Below are 11,740 nucleotides of genomic sequence, written 5' to 3'. Positions count from 1 at the left end.
CATTTTATAGCACCAAACCGGCTTCCCTGGCATCCATCCCTCCCAGGGAATCCTCAAAGGAAAAGGTGCTGGCAGAAGAGATCCCCTTTTTCTTTGGGGTTAAGTGTTGGGAGGAAAACAGTCAAATTTACAGTGAGGTCACACACACAAGTAGGGAGGAGGGGACAGACTAGGCTTAATGATCATTTAAGCCCAGAATATATTGATTAATGCAGCCACATTAAATCCAAGCTACTTTAAGAGCAATATTCCAACATCAGCCAGGAAAACTGGAGGCAATGGCTGTTAGTCCCACAGTACATTTCTTCTTCCTTTTGCTTGCACAAATAGGATACAATCCTCAGAAGAATCTGACTGGAGGCACCCACAACAGTTAAGAGGCCTTACACTCTAAATTACCTTGCTTTTGTTAGGCAGGTGAATGGTCCATAACATTCTTCCTGAAAGAAGGTTTTTCCCTTCAGAATTCAATTTATAAACTTACTCCTGCCAGGCTGTGATAGCAGCTGCTGTACAAACCTGAAAATGATGACTACTGGAATTCCATTCAAACCTCAGGAATCAATAGAAAGCAGACAAACGACCAAAGATAAAAGTTCCACCCAAGTGCAAAGAGCAAGGACTGCAGGATACCTCTCATTGTTTTTGCAGGGGCTGCAGTCACCAAGCTGTGAAATAGAGACTGCACAATCTCATTTCAGCTTTAAAATCTGACCTGAGCTGTCCACACGCTGCACCCACACAATCTGCCTGTTGGGAATGCCTCAGTTCCACAGGTATTTTCCAAGAAAAAAGGGGTCTCAAAAGACAATTGATAATGGCAAGGACACTTTATAATTTGCTGAGATGTATTCCATTTGGTAAAAAGCTCATTATAAGGCCTTTTTGGAGACTGTGATCTTGCTTACCTTGGAGCAGCAGCTCTTCTCTAAGTTAATCACAACCAACCTGCCTTGGTGCCACTCTGGTTCATCTCAACTCACCCACATAAACTTGTTTTCTGTGGGCAGCAAAGAAATACCCAATCACAGCTTAACTGAACTGATATTGTCTGCAGGCAGCACCAGTTCCATTGTAAACAGCTTTGTATTTTATTTATTGTTATAAGTCCTGACTCATACTGCCTGACAGACAAGCCAGGTGAGGACACGAACATATTAGAATTTAAAAGGGGAGAAAAATGAAACACTTAAAAAAAATCTGCCTTCCTTTGAACAAAGCACAATATGCTTCAGTTGAAAAGGAAATTATCATTTGCCTAATACAAAAGAAACCCTTTGTCCCAATCACAGCCTACTCTGAAGGAATGACTTTCTTCCCTCCCTTAAGAAGCCAAATGGATGCAGTTCTGTAATTCTGGAGAGCTTTACACAGTGTGTTAAATTACAAGACAACCCATTGTGGGTTTATCAAATTGTGAGCCAGCGTGTGAGACAAAAAAGATTCTCATTGAGAGTGGGTGATAGAGTCTAAGTCACACAAAATTCAGTCTATAGTATGCTAGAACACAGTGAAATGAAAGATTGGTGAATATATTATTCCAGGAACACTATGAAATATTTGGTAGTGAGCTATGAAACCTTCCTACTTTGAGATGCACTAAAAAAAAACTCCCATGAACAAATACAGTGGTTCACTTGCTGCATTCTTCACCTACTGCCCACCTGCTTTGACTCAGAATTTCCTCTCACAAAGGTAAAAGCAAGGCTGAGAAATTTAAGGGCACCACAGGAACATTAAAGTTGAGAAGGAATAGACAGATATTCCACTGGACACCACTGCTGATATTCAGTGACATTATCCACCACAGACACTCACTCATCTGATATCAATCAAATCACCTTTTCATCTTGCTTTGTTAAAATTCAATACCAAAAAAATAAAAATAATAAAAAAAAAAAGATAAAATTCTGGAAAATCAGAGCACGATCAAATAACCACTTAAAAGGGCAGCAAAGGCATCTTTCACTTCAAGCCAATGTTAATAAAACATTCTTGCTTTAACAATTTACTGTTGAAGATGCATTATACCCAAAGAGCAGATGCACTTGAGACAATTCCCACTGGACTCACCATACTGGCAGCGAGGACCCTGGAATCCTGCAGGACACTGGCACATCTGGGCTCCTTCCTCAGAGCATTTCCCTCCATTGAAGCAAGTGCCAGCAGTGCAGAGCACTAGAGCACACAAACAGAACGGGACAGGGGATTTTAGCTGATTTTGTGCCAGGATTGCCTTTCTGACAAAGTCCTGTCGCAACAGATCCCTCCAAATAAGAAGAAACCCAGATTTTTATTTTAAGTGCAAAGGTTGGACTGCAGCAGGATTTGGTATCATAGGTGTAACTACCTTGTTGATATGAGGAGATTTAATAAAAAGAAGAGTTAGATATTGCAGTTTAAATTAAAGGTGCTTCAGAGGCAGAAGAGAGGACTCAAAGCACTGCCTGAATCCAAAATAAAATAAGAAAAACTGCCAGAAAATAATGCAGGAATGGTTAAAAACCACTGATGCACTGGGAGATATTATACACATGGAGGGGAATTACAATTCTTCCCTTCCTCTAACACAGAACAGTTTTATTTACAATAACTTAAATTTCACATGCTTGAGCCAAACTTGCAAAGAGTATCAAATATAAAAGAGCAATTCAAACGCTTTTCTGCCTTAAAGAATTCAAAGCAAGTCTGCACTGCTCTTTCAGGAAGAAAATTTCATTTTGCCACTGGTGCTCACATTCCTTAAACTCCTTTACACTAGAGATTAAAACACAGATTGTAAACATATTTTTGACTTCTAACAACTAAACAGGTGCACACTAAATATGTAGATTGAGGCTGAAGCAAACAGGAATACCTCTCAGGCTCGTTTTAGTTTTTTAACTACAAAGAGGCAGCCATAAAAGCAAGCTCTCTGAATGCAGCCCTGAAGTCGGTATGAAGATTAAAAAATGTCTAAGAACAGATGCTAACTTTCATATAGAAAACACAATTACTGACTAAACAGGAACAAAACCAAACACTGAGTAGGTTGCCATCTTCTACTGATGTCTTGTTAACAGTGGCTGAAGTGCTGCCTTATCATTTCAATTAAATTCCATCTTCTAGGAAAACATCCAACCATGATTAGAAGCTAGTGACAGAAATGGGCTCTCATCAGGTGGAGAACCACAGGGTAGAAATACAACTGCTTCAATGGCAACAGCAGAAGTGAAAATGCCAAAACCAGTCAGACTCCACAGCGAGTGCTACACTGCTACACCCGAGAAACAAGTGCCTCACAGCAGATTTCTCCACATAATTTGGCTAACAGCAATAAATTTGGTTGGCCTGTCAAAGCCAGTCTGGCACAAAAATGCTGCAACAACTCCAGTTAGAGTTTAGACAGTTCATCTCAACTGTCTCACTGCGCGGATTAAAATTAGAGCCACTTGCTACTTTTACACCAGTGCTTTTGTATTTTTAAAGGACCTTTAGTCCCCCACCACTGGGGAAATCCCAGTGATAAAATCACAAGGAACAAAACCCTTGTAGCTAGAAGTGGGGATTCAGCAGGGAGGCAAAGCCTGAGGATGTCACCCCTTGGTTTGTCCCAGTTTTGTCCCAACTCACAGTGCAGGCAGCCAGGTTCATTGTCCCTCTGGGCCCAGCCAGGGCAGCACTTATAGACAGTCTGCTGCTCCATCCTGTACACCTGCTTGTAAACAGTGTAGTAGGCAGACCTGTGGGGAAAGAGAGTTCAAGAGAGCAGTCACAACTCCTGTTCCACTCACTCCCACCTCACCAGCACACTGCACTCATATCTCATATTTATGAGACATTTTTTTCAGCCTCCATCACAAGTTCTCATTAAAAGTGAAGCAAATACAGCAAACTGCTTCCTGATAACATCCAATAGCTCTGATATGCTCTGGCCACATATTATTCTGGAGAAATTGTATTCAGGCTAGTCAAAGGTGAGTAATTTTTGGTTTTTTTCTTCTTTTTTTGCAATCAATTTTGGGTTTAGCTGTTTGGGGCGTCAGATCTCCCATCAGTTCTAAGCATGTGACAGAAATAGAAAGAAGTTCAATTTTTCAAAGTCAATGACTTGACAGCTGGGCTTCACCTGAACAAGAACAAGACAGGAACATTTTCTGATAGTGTAAAATTCCGAATCTTAAGCCAGCCACGAAGCTCATGAGCAACCCAAAACACATTAAAAAGTCACATTTTCTACTCGGTAATAACAGATTTCAAGTCAAATCTCAGGAGGACACTATGCCCATAACCACATATTTCAGATTAAACTGTTCACAACTTCTCTCACAAAAAAAAAAAAAAAAAAGTTAAAGAACTTGCACAAAAATTAGCAACAAAACCCATTTATACAAAGAGATAATGTCTTACCTTCTCTCATAGCTCACGCACCACCTCCTCTTTGTGCAGCCTTGTTTCCACATCTTGACCATCCGACTGAAGGACTGAATACAGGGCTCCTGGTGTCCCACCAGGGCCAGCTCCAACTCTGGGCACACATTTGGCCTGGGGGGGAAAGAGAAATAAAGAAAAAAAAAATCTTTCTAACACCAAATTTAGACATCTAGAGAAATACACATAAAGCTATGCTGGGTGTAACAGTTTGAAACAGAGTTTTTCCTGGTGTTTGAACACTCTGCAGCTCCAAGCCTTGGAAGGCAGCGTGTGAACTAATAAATACAGCCCTAAACCAAGCACATTCCAGAAAATAAACACAGGTGCTCCACTACACTGAGATACTGAAATTCAGGCTGCACACAAGTCAGTGAAAGATTTACCACAGATTCAAGAGCAGATAAGATTTATCTAAACTATTGCTAGGGAAATTGTATATTCTGTAAGAGCCCTCCTCGCTATCAGTCCCCTCAGGGAAACACAAAACTCGTAAGAGGAAGTATCCTTGTTCTCTGCTGATTATTCCTAAAATAACAGGACCAAAATAAAAGCGCTGCTTTGGAGGATGATATGTAATCTTCATCCTGCTACCTAGCCAGAGTTACAAAAATAGCAGGATTGCAGGAACCGTGGAGGGTCAAAAAAAAGTTACATGCTGATGGTTTTGCAGAGATTTTGTCTGCCTTATCCCGATTTTTTTGCCCTGGTATAAATCAGGAAATTCTGCATGACAGAAAACAACAGCATCAAACATTCAGGGTCCAACTAAAACCATAAAGCATGAGGGGTTTGGGCATCTTTGAAGGCAGGAACCTGTTGTGACACGAATGAAATTAACACACTGGTTTTTCTTTTGAGTAGTTTATAGATCGTTAGTGCACTAATTTAATCACCAATTCCCCAAGACAACCCGGTGAGGCTTTGCAAGCACAAGCCTCCAGAACTCAAACACAGGGGGAGAACGGGGACCTTCTACACCCACCCTGGCAACAACACCATTCAGCAGACAAGTCCTTCCCCAAATTTCAGTCTGAGCCCTCTCCAAGCTAGAGGGTGACCGAGTAACACCCTGTCACACCTTTGTCACTTGTCACAGGTAGTAGGAATAAGACCCTGGGCTAGAAAACCTGGGGGTGGCACTAACAAGAGCAGTTGTAGCCCAAGAGTTGCCTGGTCATCATCACTCACACTGGGCACTGTTAATATCTCATTCAGGATTTATGGTGCTTTTTATCTCTGAGCCTCCCTATTAAGCCTGAACACCACAGAAAGCAGCCTCACTAACGAGAGAACATCTTTCATCCACAGGTCTTCAAGTAGTTTACAAATATCATTAAATTAAGCCTGTGCAGAACAAGAAAATACTATAACCATGATCAATTTTACTGCTGAGCTGAGCACTTGGGAGAAGCCCTGCCTGGATCAAACCCACAATAGTCCCAGAGGTGTGCAGAACACTGTCATTGCCCCATGGAGAATGGGACATCCAGCCAGGGCTCCCAAAGGCAGCACAGCTCCCTAGGGACATCACCTCACGGTAAAGAGGACCTTTGCCCAACAAGGACATGTCAGGAGGAGGAACAGAGCAGGTTTAAACACTGTCAAACAACCCTCAGGAATTCAGGTAGCCCATGTCAAAAGGAAGTTGGGAGAAGAAAGCCCACAAGGCTAAGTTCTGGTTGTCCTGTATCACCATGGGAAAAGAAGTAAAGAATCCATTTGTACTGGAACAGCTGACCCTGACAGAAGTTACTTTCCTGAACTAGAACATATCTCTCTCCCAGGCTTTGGAGCAATCATCTCCATCTTCCTAAACCACACTGCCAGTGGACATACCTCCATGTTCCTCCTCCTCCAACACACACTCCATGTTCAATATTGCTCCGTATTTCCCATTCCCCAGGTCTGCCCTGAGTGCCAACACCTCAAAGCACAACAGGAGATGGTCACAGCCCAGTTTCAGATTACCTTAAATTACTCCAGACAGCAGCCTTCTCCCTCATCCCCAACGCCATCCCCATCACCAGCAATCCTTCCCATGGGTCCCAGCTACCCCTTCCCTCCAGAACTACCTCCCCATTCAACATATTTAGCTGAAGTTCACAGCCATTGTTCCCAAGCCATTCTTAGCACAAAGTCTGCCATTTGTTTCCCATCCAAAGAAGATCTTTGTGTGCCCAAAATTTTGTCTGGGTGTTTTTTTGGATTTTATTTTTTTTTCTTTCCATTACGTCAGTTGGTCTAATAAAACCCTTGCCTTACTTAGCAACCATGCCTCACTTAGCAGGCTCTTTAAAATGACTCTCCCTCCAGTGAATAGAACATCATGTTCTGATAATTCATGCATATCTCCTTTTATTAGAATTGCCTAAAACTTTCCAGATAAAGGTACATTCATATGCATCGCTCTTCCATAAATAAAAGAGAGGAGCTGACAATTGTTGTAATGACACACTGAGCCCATCCCACAAGTTCCTCCTCATGTGATATTGCCATGTTTCCAGGAATAGTAGTATTGACTTCTAGGATACAGCTAATGGGAACAGATGACGCTCACAGAACAAAACAAGCCAGCAGCAGAGTCATATGTTTATGAAGATTTATTCAAAGAAAGCCATTCCTCCTTGATGCCCATGGGATAATTTAAAGGCAGGTATCAAAACTGCTGAAACACTATTATTAAATTGCAGCAATTGCATAACATGTAATCCTGTGCTGGCAAAGCTGGGAATCAAACATGCCCTCGCCAACAATTCAGCACCTTCACAGCTCCCCACGCACACAGTCAACGTGGCAATTTCTCAGCCATCTGACTTGACACCTTACCTCGAAACCCCAAAACAGCTCCTGGGACAAGGTTACGACCAGTGAAGGTACAATTTAATTTAGCACGGTGGGACTCTACTAATTAGAGGCCATCCAGGACTAAGTTGAACCCTCAAGTGGATGTAGCAGTGTGATAGAGAGCAGCCCCTATTGTTCTGCCCTGCCCTTTGCATTCAGAAGGTGTTTCTTAACAGGAGTTTAAGTGTTAAAACAAGCAAAAGGCTCAAAGGCATATTCTGGGCTACGATTTGATTGATACACGGGTCCCTTAAAACCTTTTTGCACTGGTGCTCTGCGCTAGCCAAGGCTAACACCAAGGCTATTATTAGCTTGTCAGCCTGACTCAGGCGAGGCAGAAAGCTCTCTTAATATTTGCATTAGGAGACTGCCCTTTAAACAAAGACACCCTACACACTTCCAGCTCAAGACTTGAGATTCTAATGAACAGATAATTAGACCAACACGGAGCAAGAGCAGCCTGGGCTAATCACATGGCTGTGGTGCCTGTGAACCACTGCGCAACGGGAAAAGTTCAGAGAAAATTAAAAGCATCTCCAGGCGGGATCTAATTCATTCCTGCGTTTGGAATTTTAAAAAGAAAAGGAATAGCATCTACCAGAAAAATCACAGAATGGTTTGAGATGGAAAGGACCTTAAAGATCACTCAGTTCCAGCCCCTTGCCATGGGCAGGGGCACCTTCCATGGTCCCAGGTTGCTCCAAGCCCTGTCCAACCTGCCCTTGGACATTTCCATTTGTAAAGGTCCACCATACCTCTGTGATAGGGATATTTTTCTTTATCTGCCCAACACCTGGAATGCTGAAGTAAATCTCTCATTCTACCCATCTACTTTTTTCCCCAGCTCAAAACAAGAAGCTAAAGGTGGGTAGATTTAAACAGTAGCAAGAGAGCAAACACACATCAAGATATCCCTAAAGATTTCTTTCAACAGCACAAACTTTAAATCAAAACATTAATGGACACGAATTTGGCTGTCTGATTTCAGGTCTTTCCACAGAGACCCTGTGAATGACACCATCCTCTACACTAAGTCAGAGATCTGTTAACATCTCCCTAAAAATGAGATGTTGCAGCCTGCATCGCCTCAGCTGACAAATTTGCAGCCTGAACACTATTGATCTTCCCATAAATCAGTCAATAGATGAAACCTGTCATCAGGAGCGACTTGCTGGAATTCTGTATTTTCAAAACACTAATTGGTTGCTGCTCCTTCCCCTTATGCTGTTATAAAAAGTTTAGATAACCACAGCCTGCTTATTCAGTTTTAGTTTGAAAAGATCAAATAAGAGTTTTCTTAAGGGAACCAAGATTACAGTCAGGGCTAAATTCTCCACTGCTGTGATGATGACTGTTTTTGCACTAGAGATACACTGATGTTGATCTGAAAATAGTTGTACACTGCTACAAAGGATTTTGTTAGAAACTTTTCAGGTTAACTTTATGAAACCCCTCACACTTCCAACATCCCTGAAAAATGCCACCATTGTCTTATAAAAAAGGTCTCTAGAAAGACAAGGTGGCACCCTGCAGAAACACGTGGCACTGTAGAGGAGACACAGCCAGCAGCATGATGTTGTATGCAAAAGAGATGTAGATTAAAAGTTTTTAATCTGTATGACCTCAACTGCAAAGGAGAAAAAAAACCCCAAATTTTATTTGCGCTCAGAAAAGTCAAATCAGGAAATGGGCCACAGAAACAAAAGGTCCAAAGAACAAGTTACAAATATTTGTTTGTACACATAAATTTTGTCTGTAGATACATATTGCTTAATAATTCACAAAGGCCAGAATGACAGAAAAGTCTTTTATTTTCTAAACTGCCAAGCTCCCCTTTCTACCCTTAATCTATTTTAAGGCTCATTTCCCTGATAAAATTAATCAGCACTACCAGAGACAATTAGGACATCCTGCTCCCTTGACCACTAATCAATCCCTGCTCTCCTGATCCTGTATCAATATTTGTGATGTTTATAGCCCCTCTGGGACACGGATTGTAAGCACCAAGCTCATTTAGATTAGGTCTCATTATCACTGCTGCTCTCTGGCTCTGTGGATGAAGGTCCACCACACCAGGCTCCCCTCAGCCCACAGGTTCCTAATGCACTGCTGTGTCTTGCTCACATCCTCTCTCTGATTAGATGGAGCAGCTAAACAACATGAGAGTTCCTTCAGCCTTTGTGCCCTGCATCTAGATGAAGAGTAAATCAATAGGAGATGATTAATTACACACTCAGCTATTATAACAACAATAAGATTTTTAGTTCTTGCCGCTATCAAAGTGCAGCGCCTGTCGTTTACCTTCTACTTAACCATCCTCCTCCCTCCCCCAGGACAGAATAATCTATTTTGGTTGGCAAGAAAAGCAGAAGACAAACATGCACATCCAGATCATTTAACCACGATTGGCCGAGCCACCATTTTTTTTTTTTTTGTGTTTTAAAATCAGGGAGTGATTTTTTTTTTTTTTTTTAAATAGTGTCACATAGATTCAATCCCCAGCAACATCCAGTTTTATAGTTTTGGCTGCTACATCCAGGAGAGCACCAGCACCACTGCCAGTGACCAGGCTTGCAAAGAAGCACACTCAGCTTTACAAACTTAAGGACCAGTGCCCCAAGGAACTCTCTCTTCATTAGAAAACCATGTGGGATATCACATAAAGGAGGCTTAGAAAGAGTTGGCATGCCCTCGTTAAGAGAAAGCAGATAAAGGCCCAAAATGCAGACTGAATTGAGGATGTAAAAATGTGAAATGAGAGAGGAAAGCCCTGAGTAGCAGCAGTCACCTGTAGGTGTAATTTCAATTAACTACACCCATTGCCATTTTGTAACACAGGAGCCTCAGTAAATCTGCCAGGTGCACACACCTGAGCCTCCTTTGGCAGGAAGGCACAGAGGGACCCGATGTTAAAATATTAACATAAAAATCATTCAAAGTGTCACACCACTTTGTCATTCACTCTGGTTTACAGCAAGTGCCACACTGTTTGACAATTAAATGAGTTACAAGGTACTGAAATCCTCAGTTCTATTTCAGCAACCATATCTAGGAATCATGAACTGCTTTTTTTGGTGGTTGCCAGATTTTAACAGTTTCAAAGCAAAACTTCTTTTTTAAAGCTTACTTTTAAAATAACATGTAATATATAGCTTCCTGTCACACTGAAACAAACATGATTCCATCTAATGTATGCAAGTTATGTAAAAAATCCCTACACACCAACATTTTAGGTGTTCAAATATTCCAAGCCTTTTACACCCCTATAAACCATTAGCTTGATACCAGTGATGTGTTTTGTGGGGTTCTGTGTGGTTTGGGGTTTTTTGTTTGCTTGCTTTAACACCAAGAAAACCTGGTTAAGCTAAATATTTAATTGATTTTAACCACAGAAAGACTAACATGCATGCATTAGTGGATTAGTGTTCAGCAGTGGCAAACAAGAAGGGGGAAAAACAAATCTCAGTTTGTGTCTTTTGTTTTAGAAACTTATACCAAAGTTCTAAATAACCCACAGTTCCTAATGTTACTCTACAGAGAGAGATGGACAGGCTTTGACCCCCAATTAGAAGATATAAACAATATAATGAAGAAGGAAGTTTACACTGGTGTATTTTTCACCAGTCATGGTGCACTGGTCAGCCAGGGAGAGTACCAGCAATTACAAACAGAAGGGCAACCACTGAAGAGTCTCCTGAGGGTTGAGGTGGATAAAAACTCATTTCCTATAGAGGAATAATTCCTACCTGAGAAGATCAGGGCAAAAATACCCAATTGTTTCGTAATTTCTGGGGATTTCTTCCTTAAAAAAAACCAGTACAGAGAAGCTTATAAAGCCTCTTCTCAGGCACATCCTGAGATATTGTGCTAAATTTTCCATATTGAATTAGGTTGTGTACATAAAACCATGGTCTGGGCATGGCATTCTCTCCTAAACAGGATTCTCTGCCAAGTTCTGCTCTAACTTACAAAGGGAAGACAGCAAGGTGTTTCTACTGAAGAACACAAAAAAATAGTGTCAGCACTCTGAGTTAAACAACATTCCCCTTTCCACACACCAATATTCATCCATGGGTCAAAGGCACTGGAAGGGAGCTCAGGGTACACATTAAAGCCCTCATCATCTCACACCAAAGGCAGAAATATCAAGTCCCCCTCCAGAACAACTAATGATTAGTTTTAAACCAAGGCTAGCCCAGAATCCAAAGCACAAACTACATATGTTCAGTACATCATTTTCAAATGCTTTGATTTCGCAGTAATGAAAGGAAATTTCTTCCTCCTCAGAAATAAATTAAAAGCAATAGATTTGAGAGGGAACGTAAGCAATAACAGGCTTGAATTTCAGAGGAAGGAAATCTATTAACTGTGTTCAAAGAGAGAAGGTATTTAATTGGTGAATAACACAAGTCTGCAATATGGGCTGTTAACCCTCTGGGAGCCAAAGCATCACTTCTGTCAAAGTTCTGCTAAAAAGTCACCT

General features: G+C 41.4%; 1 long non-coding RNA gene across 1 annotated transcript; it reads right to left on the bottom strand.

Annotated features, from left to right (window-relative positions):
• Positions 1-2,091: 2,091 nt before the first annotated feature.
• Positions 2,092-4,505, bottom strand: LOC136365344 (uncharacterized). Its single transcript, XR_010744350.1, has 3 exons — positions 4,390-4,505; positions 3,613-3,722; positions 2,092-2,178 (listed from the first exon to the last, which is right to left on the bottom strand). It is a non-coding gene; the product is annotated as an uncharacterized lncRNA (long non-coding RNA).
• Between the last annotated feature and the right edge of the window lie 7,235 nt (positions 4,506-11,740).

Source organism: Sylvia atricapilla, chromosome 10 (assembly GCF_009819655.1).
Source record: "Sylvia atricapilla isolate bSylAtr1 chromosome 10, bSylAtr1.pri, whole genome shotgun sequence".
NCBI classification, from domain to species: Eukaryota; Metazoa; Chordata; class Aves; order Passeriformes; family Sylviidae; genus Sylvia; species Sylvia atricapilla.
This window is presented reverse-complemented; position numbering and strand designations above follow the sequence as displayed.